The 17,487-nt window shown below is 48.3% G+C and overlaps 1 protein-coding gene across 6 annotated transcripts in view; it reads left to right on the top strand.

Annotated features, from left to right (window-relative positions):
* The first annotated feature begins 8,425 nt into the window (after positions 1–8,425).
* MICAL2 (microtubule associated monooxygenase, calponin and LIM domain containing 2) overlaps positions 8,426–17,487 on the top strand; it is a 213,397-nt gene continuing 204,335 nt past the window's right edge. For all 6 annotated transcript variants that reach the window (XR_004139260.2, XM_031460007.2, XM_031460010.2 and 3 more), the window contains exon 1: positions 8,426–8,563. The gene's annotated coding sequence lies outside the window, so the exon portion shown is untranslated. The remainder of the gene's footprint in view (positions 8,564–17,487) is intronic.

The following is a 17,487-nucleotide window of genomic DNA, read 5'->3' as shown; positions in this document are numbered from 1 at the left end:
TTCAGTTATTAAATAAATGAGTCATGGGGATGTAATGTACAGCATCGTGACGATAGTTAATAATACCATATAACATTTGAAAGTTGCTAAGAAAGTAGATCTTCAAAGGCCTCATCACAAGAAAAAAGTTTTTTGTAACTATGTGTGGTAACAGATGTTGAGTAGACTTATTGTGGAGATCATTTCATAATATACAAATAATCAATCATTATGTTGTAACCTGAAACTAATACAATGTTATATGTCAATTATACCTCAATTTAAAAAAAAGGAATGAGAGACAAAGAATATATGGTTTTGAGTAGGGTTTGATTGAAATCTCAGAAGATGTCAGCAGGGTGAGATTTTCCTTTCCCTAGTGATGGCTCCATTCTCAGGCTCCTCTTGGTTGCAAGATACAGCAGTTCTGGTCCCTGTACATTCTTTCTTCATGTCCAGTGGGAAGAAGAGGTCTGTTTTCCTCCCAGCTCAAGTAAAAGCCCAAGATTGCTTTTCATTGGCTCTGACTTGGGCCAGAACCAATTACTGGGGCCAGAGAGGTAGAGGTTGCTGAATGGCTCAGTCTGGGTCATGTGTCCCACCTCTAGGGCCAGAAATTGAAGGCAGCTTCATTTAGAAGCCCATGGTAGAGGGAGGGCATAGTTCAGTGGTAGAGTGCACACTTTGCATGCATGAAGTCCTGGGTTCAATCAATTATTCAATTTAAATAAATAAACCTAATTACCTCCCCATTAAGAAATAAAAATTAAAAAAAAATTAGAAGCCCATAGTGGACAGTGGAGGATTTGTGGCAGGTCCTGGCATGTTCTGGGAGCTGAGGGTCAGGAGGCAGTCAGAACCAGATACGGTGAAGGGGTTAACTACATTTTCTAAGGAGACAGAGATATTTAAATAGGAAAATGTGATGATCACTTATGTATTTTAAGAATATAACTCAGATAGTTATGAAAAAGACATATGAGACTGAAAAAGTTAGTGTAGTTTTCAAAAGAAGTGAGGTTGCAGACTTGAACTAAGTGTCAGTAAGAGTGGATAGGAGGGGGGGCTCGAGAGATGTTTCTGAACTATAAACAGGATTTGTTATCCCACTGGAAAAACATTTTAGAAAAAGAGAGGAATCACAGATGGCTCTGAAAATTCTTGTTTGAGAGATTGGGTTGTTGGAATACCATTAGTGAGATTAGGAACATAGATTATTAAGTGGGTTTTGGACAATTTCTGGACATGTTGAAATTGAGATGTCTCGAGGACACCCAGGAATTCCAATGGGCAGATGAATATATGACTCTGGAACTCAGGAGAGAGCTCGAAGTCACTACTGCCCATGTGATAGGGGAAGAAGGGACAATGGATGTGAGCGCCCAAGGAGAGAGGTGGAGGCAGAAGAGCAGGAAGAGGCTGAGGTGGGTCATCCAGAGAGACGGATGGGAGTGTTTAAAAATCAAAGGAAAGAGGGTTTGAAGAAGGATGCTGGTCCATAGCATCATGTGGTGCCAAAATATTAAGGAGGGTGAAGGCTGGAAACAGAACATGGATTTGACAACTGGGAGGCCCCTGGCACTCCAGCAAGAGCCAGGTTATAAGATGTAGGGTGAGTGACCCTGGAGGATGCAGACAGACCAAGCATGGCCGGATCACTCTTCAGATTTTATGATGAGACTTCTTTCTAGGGCTGTGGCTCCAGGAGCTGTGCCAAGTCATTTTTATATATTTGTTTTTGTAGTTTTCTATTTTTATTTAGATTTGTTTGTTTCTTTTTTTTTTTTAAGTTTGATTTGGCTGATGAGAGACATGTGACCAAGCTGTCAGGAAAAAATTTAAAGAGATAAAGGCTGAAGAGAAAGTGATTTGCCATAGAGACTGAAGCAGGTAAGTGATTGCCAGGGGCCGAGGAGAGAGGAATGGAGAGTGATGGCTTAATGGTGTGGGGTTTCCTTTTGGGGTGATAAAAATGTTCTGGAACTGGAGAATGGTGATAGTTGTACAACACTGTAGATTTGCTAAATGCCAGTGAGTTTTATACTTTGAAATGGTTGAAGTGGTGAAGTTTTTGTTATGTGTATTTTAAATGTCCATCCCTTCCCAGACACACACACACACACACACAGTGATTTTATGTATCTTGCTTAGTGGGTTTTATGTGGATCACTTTATTTAATCCTAAAAACATCCTTAATACAACTTTATAAGTACTTCATTTTTCCCATCTTACACAAGAGGAAACTGAGGTTCAGAAAGATTGATTAATTTATCCAAAAATCACACAACTAGATTTGAGATTCCAATCCAAGCTGATTTACTACAAAGCCCAAACTTTTTTTTAAAGATTTTTTTATTGTTGTTGGGGGAGATAATTAGGTTCATTTATTCTTAGAGAACGTATTGAGGATTGAACCCAGGAACTCATGCATGCTAAGCTTGCACTCTACCGCTTGAGCTATGCCCTCCCTTCCCCACTCCCTTTCTCCTCCCCTCCCCCTCCGTTCCCCTCCCCTCCCCCTCCCAAAGCCTAAACCCTTAACCTCTCTTTTATACTGCCTCTACAGCTACACGATTTTGAAGGTGTATATACTGATAGTATGAACAGATCCATATTCAAGGTATTGATGGTACAAATCTCTGGGTGATGAGATTATATAGTTTATATTCTTCCTTTTGATTGGATACAGTTTTTATTAAAAAGAAAGATAAAACCTATTTTTCTTATAAGGAAGAAACAGATTTTAGAGGTACTTCTCTGAAGGAGGTGTTATGGATGTAAAACTCCACAGGGACACAGACAAGTCTGCAGAACGTTGAAGGAGAATGAAGCACCAAGGCAATAAGGAAGACTGCTCAAGGTGGTGACCCAGAGCACAGTCTGCAAGGGAGTGACAGTAATTCGAGGTGAAAAGGAAGAGGGAGAAAAGCAGGCATGAAGCCCAGAGGCCAGGAGGGATGGGGTCAGAATACAACTGGGTGATGTTTCTTTTCATGGCGCCTCTTTCCTGGGCCTCCCTCTGCCCCCCTCCCAGGTCCCTCTGTTCTTATTCTGCCCTGAGTGAACCCTGCAACATAAATTTGTTTTGCTCCAGACTGTCCATGGGGCAGCCACAGCCTTGTTCTGAGATGCTTTCCTCAGTCCTCAGGGGAATAGAAAACCTCGAGGGCTGGCCTCTCAGGCATTCTTAGAAGGCTGCTGCGGCCGTGGCTTCCCGCTTTGTCCTGGGATCCTGTGACTCTCGGGCACAAGCCCAGAGCAGCCCTCACTCAATCACTTCTTTGATTTTCTCCCAGTTGAACTGTCAGGGATTGTTGGCCAGTGGGAGGGTGCTGAGTGGTGAACTGTGCAGAGAAACAATGATTGCGTTTCTTTGGGCCAAAAGTCAAATTTCTTTTCCAAACATGCCTTTGCAGAGAGGGATCAGGCCCCTTCAGATGAGACAAGGCCTGAGCCAGGTTGCCTAATGTTCAACTTGCTTGGTGACCAACAGATCTATAATGTATGTCCTCTTGCCAGTGTTTTTATGTCTTTTGGGGGTATATCCGTCCCTTTTTTTGCCGTGTCTTTGGTATCCTTACATTTTAAACTGACATGTCTAAGAATCTTCCCTATTTCTGATAAGTATACATCACATTTGCAGTACTTTTATAATTAATGAGATACGTGTTTCTGGCAAGTCTCAGAGTGACTAGGTGACCGGAGCTTAGACTCAGGAGCTAGACAGACCAAGGTTTGAATCCTAGTTCTGCCAGATACTAGGACACAGTATTTAACTTTCCTGATCTTTGGTTTTTCCAAGTGTGATGGTTAATTTTATGGGTCAACTTGACTGGGTCACAGGTGCCAGCATATCTGGTTAAACATTATTTCTGGGAATGTCTGTAAGGATGTTTCCAGATGAGATTAACTTTTGAATCGGTAGACTGAGTGAAGCAGATGGCCCTTCCCAGTGTGGGTGGGCACCACCCAATCCGCTGAAGGCCTGGATGGAACAAAAAGACAGAAGGGAGAATTCACTTTCTCAGCCTAATGGCTTAAGCTGGAACCTCAGTCTTTTCCGGCCCTTAGACTGGGACTCACATCATTGGCTCCCCTGGTTTTCACTCCTTTAAACTCCGTAAGGAACTACACCACTGGCTTTCTTGGGTCTCCAGCTTGCAGACAGCAGATCATGGGACTTAGCCTCCAGAAACAAATGAGTGAATTTCTCATAATCAATCTGTCTATGTCTTTATCTACATCTATATCTCATCTCCTACTGGTCTGCTTCTCTGGAGAACCCTGACTAATACACCAAGTGTAAAATTGGCTTACTCATCTCAGCCCGTAATTCTCAGAAGTAATCCTGTATGGATGATGTGAAGATTAATCAGGTAACACGGGCCCAATGTAGGCCCATGGAAGAAGCAGTTTTATTTGCCTATTGTATCATGAGGGTTGGATCAGAGAAGCAGGACTTTACCGTGATATGGAATAAGGAATGTTTATAGGGAGTAGTGTTCACACAGTTGTGGAAGCTGTTGAAGAGGTCTGGGAAAGCTGTTGCCTCGGTGTCTACTTGGAGCCTGAAGTTGTGTCGGTTAGCAGAGTTGGCAGGTGAGAAGAAAATGTGGATTTGGAGAGAGAGAAATCAAGGGTTTTGTGCTATTATTTGGTCTCCTGTGTCTCTGAGGACCAGAATCATGCCCTTGGATTTCACAGTTGGCTTTAAGTATGTGTGTGTATACCTCTACCTCTGCTCCTCGCATCTCTTAGGCTCTTTGGCGCTGGGGCCAGACCACTCGTGACCCTGTGTTTCTTCCCCTCTCCTCTGCACATCTGTTCTCTGTTTGCTCCGGTTGTCATGTCACCTCCTGCCTGTGGACCTTTGCATCATTGCAGCCAAATGCACACATTCCCCAAAGTGCTGCGGTGGCTCTGAGGGCATTGTTGATTTTGACAGGTGCCATTTCTTCTCCAAACTGTCTCTGGAAGATCCACTGAATGTGTGGTAGGCCTGATGAGTTTCTAATGACCTTGAAAATTTGTCTATGACTCAACCATGAAAAATAGTGCATTCTGAGGCCTATCAGGATGATAAGGGGCTGGAACATGTCCCCCGCAATCTTCCTTCTTGCATACTCCTGAGTCCGCTTAAGGGAGGTACAAACGTTTCCACTTCCTGGTGTAGAAAACCCTTCTCCAAAGATAGCATCCAAGGTAGACTGGGGCCAATCAGCCTTTTCTCATCATTTAACAAGTTCACCAGATTCTGTATAGATACCAGCCTTCCTCTTCCTTCTGAAATTCCAAAGCCCTTTAATAGTGTCTTGAGGAGGAGGCTGGTGAGACACACTCACTGTTTCACCCCTTCCTGGAACATCTACACATGAGGAGGTGGTCTGAGGGCACAGACCATTTTTCATTTGCAGGAGGAGGCACAGGTGGTAACTCTTTTCCCTGTCATTCAAACTCAGTGAGATGCACCCTGGAGTCCCTGCAGAAAATCTCCACATGGGGGATCCACTTAGTTCAACTCTGACTTCTCTTCAAGCCAACTGCTGGGCTGAAAATACAAAGAAGCCAGGCCTGACAACCCTGCAGCCTCCCGGAATACCACCAGGTGGATGGCCCAGGATGATGGAGATCATCACCTGGAGTTCTTTCAGAAGAGGCATGCATGGTGCTGTTGAGATCCACTGCTTCCAGTCTGAGATATAGATATTTTTGGGGATGAATCTGGGCCTTCCTTCTCTCCCTCCCTCTGATGCTAATGTGGCCATCTGCATCTCCCAGACAACCTTCACAGGCACACATTCACCACCCCAGAAGAGTGGGCTGGGGACAGATAGTTATTAAATATAGACTACTGAGCCGTGGCACAAGGAGGCTGAGTTTGCCTGACGTGCTCAGAGTGAAGCAGGGGTGTTGGAGACCTGGAATCCACTTCTGTACTCTGTGACTTTCTGTGCCTTCTCTTCTCTGAGGCTCCATTAATTTTTAAAATTTCTTTTATCTGTTCAGTGAGGGGTTTAGGTAATATTTCCTTTAAGTGCACTCAAACATATCATGATTTTTTTTTTTGAAGGTCTTAGTTGTATAAACCCACAGACACAGCCAGAGTTCAGCAGGATATCTGATGGTTACTACTTTGTCCAGGGCAGTGGCAGTTGTGATCTTCTGTCCTCATTCCTTTCCACCTCCCAGGGAGATGGCCAGCAAGGGTGACTTGTACGTGGTGGCAAAGTGCTGAGACCACTGGTTCAAGAGTTCTCAGCGTTTATCTCCCTTCCTGCAGTCAGCCTCCACCAGCTCTCAGCTTGCCCTCCATCCAAGGAAAAGCTCACTCATCAGCCCTCAGACCCATCTAGCAGGGGTATTTCTTACTTGGGAGTAGTGTTAGGGGGAGGAGGCAGAGGTCCTAGGAACACACTGATAAGTTTTAGTTTTTGAGTTGCTAGAATTTCTATGCTGAGTAGTGCTATCTCTGTAGAACTTGGTGGGCCCACAGTGTTCCTGAAGTAGTGTTAAATTTGTTTAATTTGGAGAACATGTGCTGTAGATAGGTGATGGTAATTATAAAAAATGAAGGTGATAAAGAATACAGCTCCCGTGGCACTGTGTACTTCTGATTATTTATCAGCTGAATAACAAGTTACATGAATTCAAGTACCACATCCAGCTCACAGTAGCATCTGTGAAATGAATGAGGCTCTGTCTCCACCTCCATCCCTAGCATGGGTGTCTGAGGCCCGGGCCAGAGGCAAGAGGCCTGTGTCCAGTGAGAACTTGGGCTGGGGGCAGAGGTAATGCTGTTTCCTATATGTCACTCTATAAATAAGGCAAGACCATGCTGGTCTCATCTCCTGTCCCTGACTGTGCCCAGGCCTGAGCTCAACAGAAGGTTCGGATGGACTGGGATGGATCAGGCCCCAGAGCAGTTCCTTCAGGCATACACCTGGCTTGTGAGGTATTCTAGAGGTATGAGCAGAGCTGCAGAGGCCCCAGTGCACAGTGGTGAGGCATGCAGATTCTGGAACCCAGAATCAAATCTAGGCTCTGAAACTTATTAGCCATGTGACCTTGACAAGTTACTTTACCTCTCTGAGCCTTAGTTTCCACATCTGTAAACAGGGATGACAATAAAAATGCATACCTTACAGAGCCATTGTCAGAATTAAATGAGGTAATGTACCTAGAAGACACCCCACCAACTGGCATCACAGGTAGAGTTCCATCAGAGTGGAGAGCTGCCCCTCTGAGAATCAATGCCAACTGAGTGTTGAAAACTGAGCAGGGACAGCTTTTGCTGAAAGTTCATCTGCAGGAAGTTGACTGAACTCTGAAGATGCTGAAGATGCTAACCAAGTAGGACAATCCCTGGGAAAACCCAAAGGGCCTCAAATAGGATCACATGGTAAGGAGTATGGAAAAAATAAGCCCATGATAGGGGCAAACTGCTCTGTTTGTACTTGCCTGACAAGGGAACTTAGTCTCTCCAGAGGGTAGTCTGGTTCTGTGGAAATTCCAGCAGCCTGAGCTACAATACTGTTTTCTCACTGCCTGAGCCTGCCTGTTCTCCTCCCCCTGGGTCAGCTCTGTTTCAAGAACATTTATATTGGGCCAAGCCCATGATAGGCCCCTGGGCCCCAGAGGTAAGTAAGACGTGGCTCCTGCCCATAGGATCCTTGTTTCATGTTCACTGCTGCCAGGGAAGTTTGCCCAAGGTGTTTACAGTATTTGCAGTTAACAAAGCTGCTTCATACCCCTCACACTGTTCACGCTGTGTTTTCTATGAATGGTGCTCCCTGGAGCGGTGCACAACCGGTAAGGGTGCACAGAGAAGAGATTAAGGTAGCCAAGAAAAGAGTACTTCGGTGATTTGAGTTAAGTAACAGGTGGCCTGCACCGCCGCCCCTCTTCCCACCAGTCCAAGTAAGGAGAAGGGCCTTATCAGCTAGCAGGGGCAATCTGAAGCCAAGGGTGGTCAAGGAGCAAAGCAAGAGGGAGGTCCACTGAAGGTGATATGCTGCTCCCCTAAGTCCAAAAGGCGACCCCGAGGCTTGCTTTCCAGCTACCTAGGCCAAGGAGTAGGAGGCCCATCCCTCTGCTCTCCCTTGATATTTGGATACCTGCACCGGGGTTTTCACATAGCAGCAGCACCACGCCCGCCCCCATCGGCCCTCTGCTGGTCTCAGACCTGCACTGGTCTGGGTGGGAGCGCCCGGCTGCTCCCTACCCTCGGGCCAGGCTACAGCCCACGTGCGCCCACAGCAGCCGCGGTGACAGCTGGCCTCACAGAGGCGGGGCGTGAGGGGAGCGGGGGTGGGCTCCGTGCCGTTCTGCCATTGGCCACGGGCCTCGGGCCGTGGGCGGGGCTGCGCCCCCGGCTGCCCTGTCATTGGCCTCGCCGCCGAAGGGGGCGGATCCCCGTCCTGTTGGCCGCGCGGCGCAGAACTGCAGGCGCTCGCCCGGCTAAGCCTGCGCGGGGCCGCCTAGCTCGCTCTCAGGTACGCAGGCGGTCTCCGGGTGGCGACCGCTGCGCCCGCGGCCCGTGGCGAAGGCAGGAGCTGACCCGAGGCTCGGCTGGCGCGGCTCTCGGTAAGGCGGGGTGGGTAGGGGAGAGAGGGACTCCGGGGAGGGCGGGCGGGGATTGTGGCAGCCGAGCCTGGATTCTGCGCCCTGGCCGGCGCCTGAGACGGTCAGGTGCGGCCGCAGCATCTCCTGCCTGAGAACCAGCCCGCGGGGCGCCCAGCGAGCAGGTGGCGCTGCCTAGGGAAGCCGGGACTGCTCAGATAGGGCTCTGAATCGATTAGAACGCGGTACCTTGAAGTATCTCTTACTCTGCCTCCCAACACACAATTCTAAACCTAGAAAATACCCAAACATCCACACGGAGTGGGCGCGACGCGCCAGCAGTACCGCCTGCCAACCAGGGCAGAAGATCATCCCCAAACTTACCTTCTCACGATTTGGGCTCCGCGCGGGTCACGTTCTTTCCCGGCTTTTCGCTAACCCCCAACTCCCACCCCCGCCCGGTTCCCCTGCCTCTTTAACAACAGGAAGTTAAGTTGGGCCAAATGTCGGTGGCCTGGCCGCCTGCGGGCTGGGACTGGGTCTGGGGCAGTGGCGGTGGCTCAAGGGCCCAAGGCTCTGTCCTTTCTGAGCCTCCCGCCCCTAGCAGCCCGCACTCACCCCAAGCTCTGGAGCATCCCTGCCGGGGTGTCCGAGGCTCCTGCCGTGTGGTTGCCGACTGGCCCGGGTAGAAGTGCCTCTGACTTGGCTTCCAGGCCGGGGCAGGTGGGGTTAACTTTATCGTAGGGCAGCCACTCCACAGTGCTGGGAACAGCCTTTGCTGGATGGGGAGGAGGAGTGTTGAAACCAGAGTAAACGTGTGTCTCCTTCTACATTGTTTTTTCTAAAGCCTGGGTTCTTAAAGCCCAAAGAGCTTTTATTTGGAGGTGCGTAAGGCCCTGCTGGAACCTTATGCTGTCAGTCTTGCCTTCTCAATACAGTTGGCAGTGGTTTCAGTGAAGGGTGAAGTCACTAACCAGCCCCCTTCTGGGCAGGCTTTGTGGGAAAAAAGCCAGCAGCCTGTTGGCCCTCAGATGTTTGCCTGCCTGGGTGCCCTGGCACCTGGGCCCGAGGGCCAGCTCTATTCCTGTCCCCTTCCTAGGGGAAGTGGACCCAAGTGGGCCTCACGTACCCCGGGCAGCCCCACCCGATGTTGTGGAGGTTCTTATTGCAGTAAGAACTCGCTTTCTGGCAGAGAAGACAGATGTCTACTGAGGGATAGGTCCTACCCAGAGGCACTTTTGCAGCCAATATCACGGTAACTCTCCACAAACTTTGTTTTGTCCTCTTCATTTTAGAGATGGGGAAACACACTTAGGTGGGGTAAGTGCCCAGGGTCACAAAGAAAGTGGCTGAGCCAGGATTTGAACCAGTCTCTGCCAGAGCTAAGCCCTATATTCTCCTGCTGCCCCATGGCTGTGGAAAGTGGTGTGCTATGTTGCAGGCTCATCGCCCCACAGTGTGCCCAGTGGAGGCTCCTGGCCTCTGAAAAGTTTCTATCCAAAGATTATGGGGATGCTTCTTGAGCAAAGCACTTGAACAGACCCAGATTAACCCAAGTAGTTCAACCTGCAGACCCCTTGCCCACCTTGTCCTCCATCAAGGGTGATGGCAGGTGTTGGCCATGTTGTGATGAGTGATTGACTGTTGGTGTTTCAGTGCTATTTGAGGGGGAAGCCTGCCTCTGCCATAGACTCGATCCTACCTCTGAGAGTTGGGTTCTCCATGGTCTAGGAGGACTGTTAGCTGAAATAACCTACCTTAGGACTGGTTCTAGTTTTGTTTTTTGAGGGGAGGGCAGGTATTGAGGTATACTAGTTATGGTTTTAAGGTGATTGAAATCCGTAGTTTGAGAGTACATTTATGAAAAAGGAAATCACTGCTTTCTTCCTCCTTCAGGCCCAGGGCTCTGTCTTTCCCCTCATCCTTCTCTTCTAAAAGAAAATCATGATTGGCCTAATACAGACCAGTTACATTTTAGTATAAATCAGTGTAAAGACTAAGGCTGGTTGTAGCTTGCTCATTGGAGGCTTAGTCCCAGGAGCCTCAAGAAGAAAAGGGACACCTCAGTAATCCCTGTCTGCCTATGACTGGGATGTGTGTCTATTCCCTCCGCCTATGTCTACACCTCCATCTGGTGTGCCTCCCAGTTATGGGACTGCCCCTTTCACTCCCTGCTACGGGAGGGTAGAGGTCCTGCCTTCTTAGGGGAGAGCCTTAACTCTCCAGGGAAGGGTTGGGTATGGGTGCCAGAAGATTTGTTTGGGCTGAACATTGCCAATTTTTTAAGGCCTTCCCAGGGTGAGGGGATCTCTGTTGTTTAGAGAGCCAGTAAAGGGAACACTTCATCATCCTGGGACTTTTCATTCTGTATATCACTTGATTTCCATATTAGCCCTCTGAAGAAATAGATGGGGTTATTCCCATTTTACTGATGAGGAAACTGAAGCTTGGAAAGATTAAAATTTACCCCCCATCACACAGCTAGTGGGTGACCAAACTAGGATTCTGGCCTCAGACTGCAAGAGTGAGGTCTGTGTGGTGAATTAAACACTAAGGAAAGCAGGAAAAACCATATGGCCATCCTCCGAACTCTGGAGGGTTGGTGTGTGCAGTCCCCTGCTGTGTGCAGCCCCCCATCCTGCCCCCCTGTGCTGACATTTCCCCACCTTACATTATAATTATTTGTGAAATTTATCTCCTTTGCTTTTTATACTAGTCTCCATTAGGTTATCTGCCATGATGTATGGCAGTCCTCTGTTTTAAAATGTCATGAACATTTTCAAACACAAACATAGAATAATATAATGAGCCCCAAATACTCATTATCTAGCTTCAAGAACCAAGATCATGCCAGGCAGGCGTCATCTCTCTCTCTCTCTTTCTCTCTTTTCTTCCCTTCTATTTTCAATTCCTGAAGTGTTTTAAAGCAAATCTCTGATAGCATGTCATTTTGCCCCTGTATCATCCAGCATATTTCTGTTTTAAAAAGAACATTCTTTCATGGCCACATTGCCATTATTGCATGTAACGGAATTAACAGTAATTCTTGGCTCTCAGCTCTACATTTTCGTATTTCCTTGATTGTCTCAGAAGTGACCATTGTTGGTTTGTTCAAATCAGGATTCAAAGTCTGTATGCTGCATTTGGTTGTTAGTCCTCTTATGCCTACTTTAATCTGGGGCACCCCCCTCCTCCCCACTCCTGCTTTTAAACTGCTGTTACCCTCTGTTTTGAGCCCCACACTGGACAGCGAACACTTTGATGCTGGAGTCCGCTTCTGTGCTCTGTGGAATCACCAGTGCCATGTCTGGGACAGGGTGGAAGCCCGGTGAGCGGTGAGCGCCTGTCCAATGGTGGTGTAGCCACTCAGGAAATGCATTTTGAATGAATGGACCCTGTCGTGGGTTTGTGACTGCTCGTGCCTGTGTTTAGATAAGAGGTTTTAAAAAAAGAAGATTGCTCACGTGTGGATGTTTCCTCAGCGAGCGTCAGCCTGTAAACATCCTGAAATAATAGGAGAACTATTTGCTGTGCTCCCTGGCGCTCTGGTTTGCGGTGGGGAGCCCAGGCAGCCGCCGCCGTGGAGCCCTGATCAGCAGCTGGCCTCCCCAGATCACATGTGGGGCTGACAGGGAGTGAGGTCATTTCTGCCCTAGCTCTGAATCCCAATTTATTCAGCTGCAGGAATTACCACATTAGGAGCCAGACACTTGGCCTTGGGCTGCCCAGAGGATGCTGCCCACCTCTCTCTGGGCAGTGCAAGATTCTTGCCTTGTGCCTTCAGGAGCCTTCTCTAACTGGCTCCACACCTAGTGAGATGTGGGCTTTTTCTCAAATCATTATTTGTGTGCAACTGACAGATTGTGACAGAGAACAAACACTGATGACCTTTTGGTGTCTGGTCTGAATTTATGGTGAAGAGATAGTATCACCATTGGCACCTTTGTGGGCATCCTAATGAAGGAGACCAGAGGCTCAGAAGGGACGAGACAGTTGTGTTCACTTCCCTGGATAAGGTGCTTCACACCTGGATTCCTTGTCAGATCTCCCTAAGGTGCTGGTTACTCTGATAGCTGCCTTCTGACCCACCCAGCAAAGATCCTTCTCTGCAAAGAGCCCCCAGATGAGGAGGGTTTTTTCTTTTCCTCCTCCTCCTTCTTAAACATAAACAGTCTTTTCCACTAGGCATAAATATAAGAAAATGTCTTTCTCTCTGCATGGCAGGGATAGAGTTAATTTTTCCCTTTTATCTTTTATTTCTCAGTATTTTTCTAAAATTTTTATAATAAAAATATTTTATTTTTCTAATGGAAAATCCAGATATTTGGGATTTTTTTTTTCTTTTAAAAAAAGAGAACTTCAACCAAATCGGATGGGTAGACAAAATTACACATGCATTTGGTACAGCATTATGTGTGTCTAGGTCACAGAGCCACTGGGATTTTGATATTTGCTTTATTTGTTTTATGACATTCTTTTAAGGAACATACCTGGATGTTTTAAAAGAAAGCAAAGAAAGCTGGGCTTAGGAGATGGGAGGCTATGAAGCCCATGTGGCCTCACCCCTTCTCCCATTCTGTCACCTCCCTTTCCTTCCTGAGAATTTCATTTTGGTTTCCCCAGAATGAAATTGCTCTAATGTTAGGCTCTTGATTTTGACTTTTTCATTCCAGGAGGTTGAGTTATCAGAGGAAGACAGAACAACATAGTGTGTTAAGAAAAAGCAGGCAGAGCAAATCTTCCGGCCCCGATGGCCTGTCTTGTCCTCTTGGGAAAGTGTCTGATGTCCAAACACCCCACTCACCTCACTTTGCGGGGCCCTGGCTCCTCCCTCCACCATTTTCTGTTTTCCTCCCTACATCTTCCCAGAGTTAGGAAGTCTGGCTGGTTGGTGCTGATAAGGCTCCTCCTCTCTCAAGCCCTAATTGTCTGGTCTCAGAAACTCAGAGTTGGTAGGGGTGATGGGGACGTGGGCCCTCTGGTCACAAATCAACTGCCATTGCAGGGTTGGGTCACAGTGGAGTCTGACTTTTGAGATGCTTCCCTTCTCAGCTGTTGAGGAAGTGTCCATCTGTGTGTCCCAGATGAAGGGCGGTTTGTGAATACCAGGTATGGTATTGTTTCTTAAATGCAATTGCTCTGTACCCGGTCATGCATCTAAATACTACTGCAGATTGTCTCAGGAAAATCTGTCTTCTCCCAGTGGCTGGCAGGGAGTTATGTGTGTGGATGGTGCCGGCTCTTAGGGTTGGGTTTTTTAGTGTGTTCTGTACTTGAACTGGTGTTTCTCTCCCCTGAGGGTCAGGGTCATCTCCCTGCCCCTCGCCACCCATACCCCACCTCCTCCCAGTGGTGTCCAGATACCTTGCAGCTCTTGTATTCCTTCCAAGGCTTGGTCAGCTTTCTCTTTGGGGAATACAGAGGTCAAGGCAGGCCTGAGAGCAGGGACTTGTTTCCTCCTACTTTGGGGCTCAGGTTTTTCCCATTCTTGGGCCATGGAGGATGTCTACTGCCGATGTCCTTTCTGCTGGCAGCAAGACAGGATGGCATGGAGTCGGGTGGTGGCCACTGGTCCCTTAGCTGCCGCATCAGCAGGTTTATGGGATGTTTGCAGGCCCCAGCTTTTGACACACCCAGTCCAGAAGCCCAGCCAAAGACTGGAGTGGCAGCCTAAGAACATCTTGTCCTGCACCATAATATCAATGTGTTAAGATGCGGAAACTACTTCTTGGCTCTGGTGATTCTGAATGGCTGGCCTTGCTACTGATCTGACTACTGACAGTGTCTGGTAAAGATTTGCAGGATCTCAGGGTTTAACCTGTGCCAGAGGCCAGAAGAATGAGGTGTAGGGGAGGATGAAGAAGTGCCTGGGAAGAAAGTCACTTGGACCTTTTGGTCACTAAGGAGAGCTGCTCCCTGGAACAGGGTAAGCTCAGGGTCTGCTGGGGGCCTGGCAGCACTGCTGACCCCACTGCTGGACAGCTGTTCATCCTGGGGGCCCGGGGGGGGTCGAGGTATGGCATGTGGAGTTCATGGCTGCCATAAAATCAGGGCACTGATGGCTCCCCATGTCAGGACAGCTGGGCTTTTGCACAACTTGATACAAAGGTGATAAGAGTCAGGAGCTCCCTGCTTGGAGGGGTGAGAAATTTGATAGCTGAAGAAAGGGACAGAATAGAGGAATCAACAGGGGACTTGGACACCCTTAAGAAGAGTGTTCGGTCTCTTTCCTCAGGGAATGTCCTCTGGGGATTGTGCAACTGGTTGGGGCCTTGGTGACCACTGGATTTGTGCTAGGAGAGCTGCTCAGCCAACTGCCTGGGGTTGCAGCACATTGCTGTTCTGAAGGAAGTAGGAGCCTCTGGATGATGACTTGGCCTTCTAGAGTCCAGGCTTGCTGCCACCAGGGGACCCAGGGCTTCCTGCTTGGTCCAGGTTGCTGTCTCCAGCTTGGCTGCATCTGTTACCTTGGACACATCTTGGATCCTCTTAAAAATGGCCCCCCCCAACCCTCCCCCACATGCACAGATGATAGTACTCACCCCTCCATATACACACACACACACACACATACACATAGTTGATGATCTTCACTCTCACATACACACACATGCAAAGATGCATGGTACTCACCTCCCCCCACCACCACACACACACACAGGATGGTGCTCACCACCCCCCCAACATATGTGGGTGCATGGTAACCTATTTACTCAGTACAAAGGGAATTCAATGAAAAGCAAGACTCTTCTTTCCATCCTCTAGTCCTTGGTTCTCTTCCTCTGTGGCATCTGCTGTCCCTGCTCTCCTGTGGTTCCTTCCAGACAGAGTCTAGGCATGTGTTTGTGCTTATTTTCCCACTTTGTTTCTCTCTGGGCCTGCTGGGAAGCCACCAGGATGGGAAGTGACAGGACCCACAGGGCTGCTGAGACTTAGCAGCTACCTGAATTAGCCACAGGTTAACTGTTCCCCTCCATGTGCTTTCTACCTCTCCCCTTTCGGAATCTCCTTGTATTAAGATTTGCGGGTGTCGAGAGTCTGGGCACTGAGAGTAAACCTAAGGGTCATGTTCTGGGTGCAGGTGACATAGGCAAAGACTAGCAAATGTGCTAAGACAGACCTGAGTTCAAATCCTAGCCATGTGGCCCTGGGCCAGTCAATGAACCCTAGTATTTTAGTCTGTAAAAAGAAGGTAACCACACCGATCCCAAGGAATTGATGTAGAGATGAAATGAAAATATTTGTGAAGTGCCCTACTTAGGTAGGCACTCAAAAATGTCAGTTTTTTTCCATTTTTAAGGAGTGACCCATTTTCAGAATGAATGACACTGGCATGGAATCCTCTGGATGACTTCCTGGAAATTTTCTTGGTGGATCCCTGAGCTTTCATTTCTCTGCAGAAGGCAGGCAGTTCTCCATTTTCTGCCAAGTTGAGCTCTCCCCCTGCACCTCTTCCTGCTGCATCCTCCCCAGCCTCTGAACACCACCTCCCTCTCTGTCCCTCTGTCCCCTAACTTCTCCCCTACCATTGATGAACAGGATGCTGTGGGCGCCTGGAGAGAGCTCTTAGCTGTTCGTGGCTGCTCCCTGGGGTGTTTTTGCTATAATCTCTTCAGAAGCTCTAGCAGATGTCTGTTTATTTCTGAAACTTCATCTTAATCTTCAGTGTGAGAGAGGAGAGAGGCTATTTTTAAAGATCTTTAATTGGCAGGGTGGCACTCCACGGCCTAGATTGCCTCCAAGTTTCATTCTGCATTGCGCTCACTCTCTACCCATTTTGAAACCCTTCAGATCCAGGCTGAGAGACCTTATATGTCCTGATTTTAGGACAGCACTTAAATTTGGCAGGCAGTTGTAATCTCTGAAAAAGTTAGGTCAGGGAAGCGAAGGCAATCAGCTGACTGTTTTTCCCAGGCTGGCACAAATGGAGTGAGAGTAGCATTTCTGTGTCCATAGAAACCAACATCTCCCCCTACTTCTGCCCCTCCCATCCAGCTGCACTGGGAGAGGCCTGTCCCCTGCATGCTTCCTGCTGATTGGCTGGGAGATCTTTGGAATTAACCCTTGGCTTTAACCCTTTGACTCAGGTGGGGCTCAAGGTGAGGAGGGAGTGGAAGCAGGGTAGTTTCAAATGATACTGATCTCCTGGGATGGGGGAAAAAGTGGAGGCCGTGAGTCACAGAACTTGGGATGTCAGATTGGAAGGTTCCTCTGGGATCATCTAGTTCTTACTCTTGCCACCTTGTTTAAACTGAGGCTCAGTAGCTTCTTGATACTGAACAGAGGCCAGGGAGGTGTGATTCCTGACCCAGTATTGCCTAGCCAGGTCAGAGTCAAGTCTGTTCTCCCTCCACCATTTCTGCCAGGCTGTGAGCCAGTGAGGAGTCTTGGGCAGCCTTACTTGCAGGTGGCCTTCCCTTCTGAAGCACTGAGCCACACCTCCCTTTTTAGCAGCTCTCCCCTGCTTTGAATTTAAGAATGTATGCTCCTGCAGCGTGGGCTAGCACAATGGCTTGGGGTGCAAGAGCTTTCCTGATCAAAAATACCTCCTCCAGAGCCCTGGGGCCTAAAATTCCCACCTTTATTTTCAGCCCTTGTCTCCAGAGGGCCTTTGTTAACAATGTAGACTTTAACCAGGAAGGACACCATGTGGATTAGTTTGTCTCCTGTTAGCTGTCAGCTGAGAGCTGAACCTTGAGAGAATGGGGGATGAGTCAGCTGGAAATAGGTGGAGGAGGGAACCAGAAAGGACTGTAAATAGGGTGCTGTCAGGGCCGGCGTGGAGTGCCATGACCTAGGCTCCTTAGCCCACAAGGCACAGCGGCCATGCCAGGCGTACGGTGCTGAATGACAGGAGCAGAGCCTTCATCGCCTTCATCTGACATGTGGAGGGAGGTGCCTTAGACAAACTCACTGATGCCCAAACTCACTGATGCCCATTCATTGAT

The sequence above is a fragment of the Camelus dromedarius genome, chromosome 12, assembly GCF_036321535.1.
Source record: "Camelus dromedarius isolate mCamDro1 chromosome 12, mCamDro1.pat, whole genome shotgun sequence".
NCBI classification, from domain to species: Eukaryota; Metazoa; Chordata; class Mammalia; order Artiodactyla; family Camelidae; genus Camelus; species Camelus dromedarius.
The sequence above is the reverse complement of the archived record's forward strand: the minus strand, read 5'-3'. Positions and strand labels throughout refer to the sequence as shown.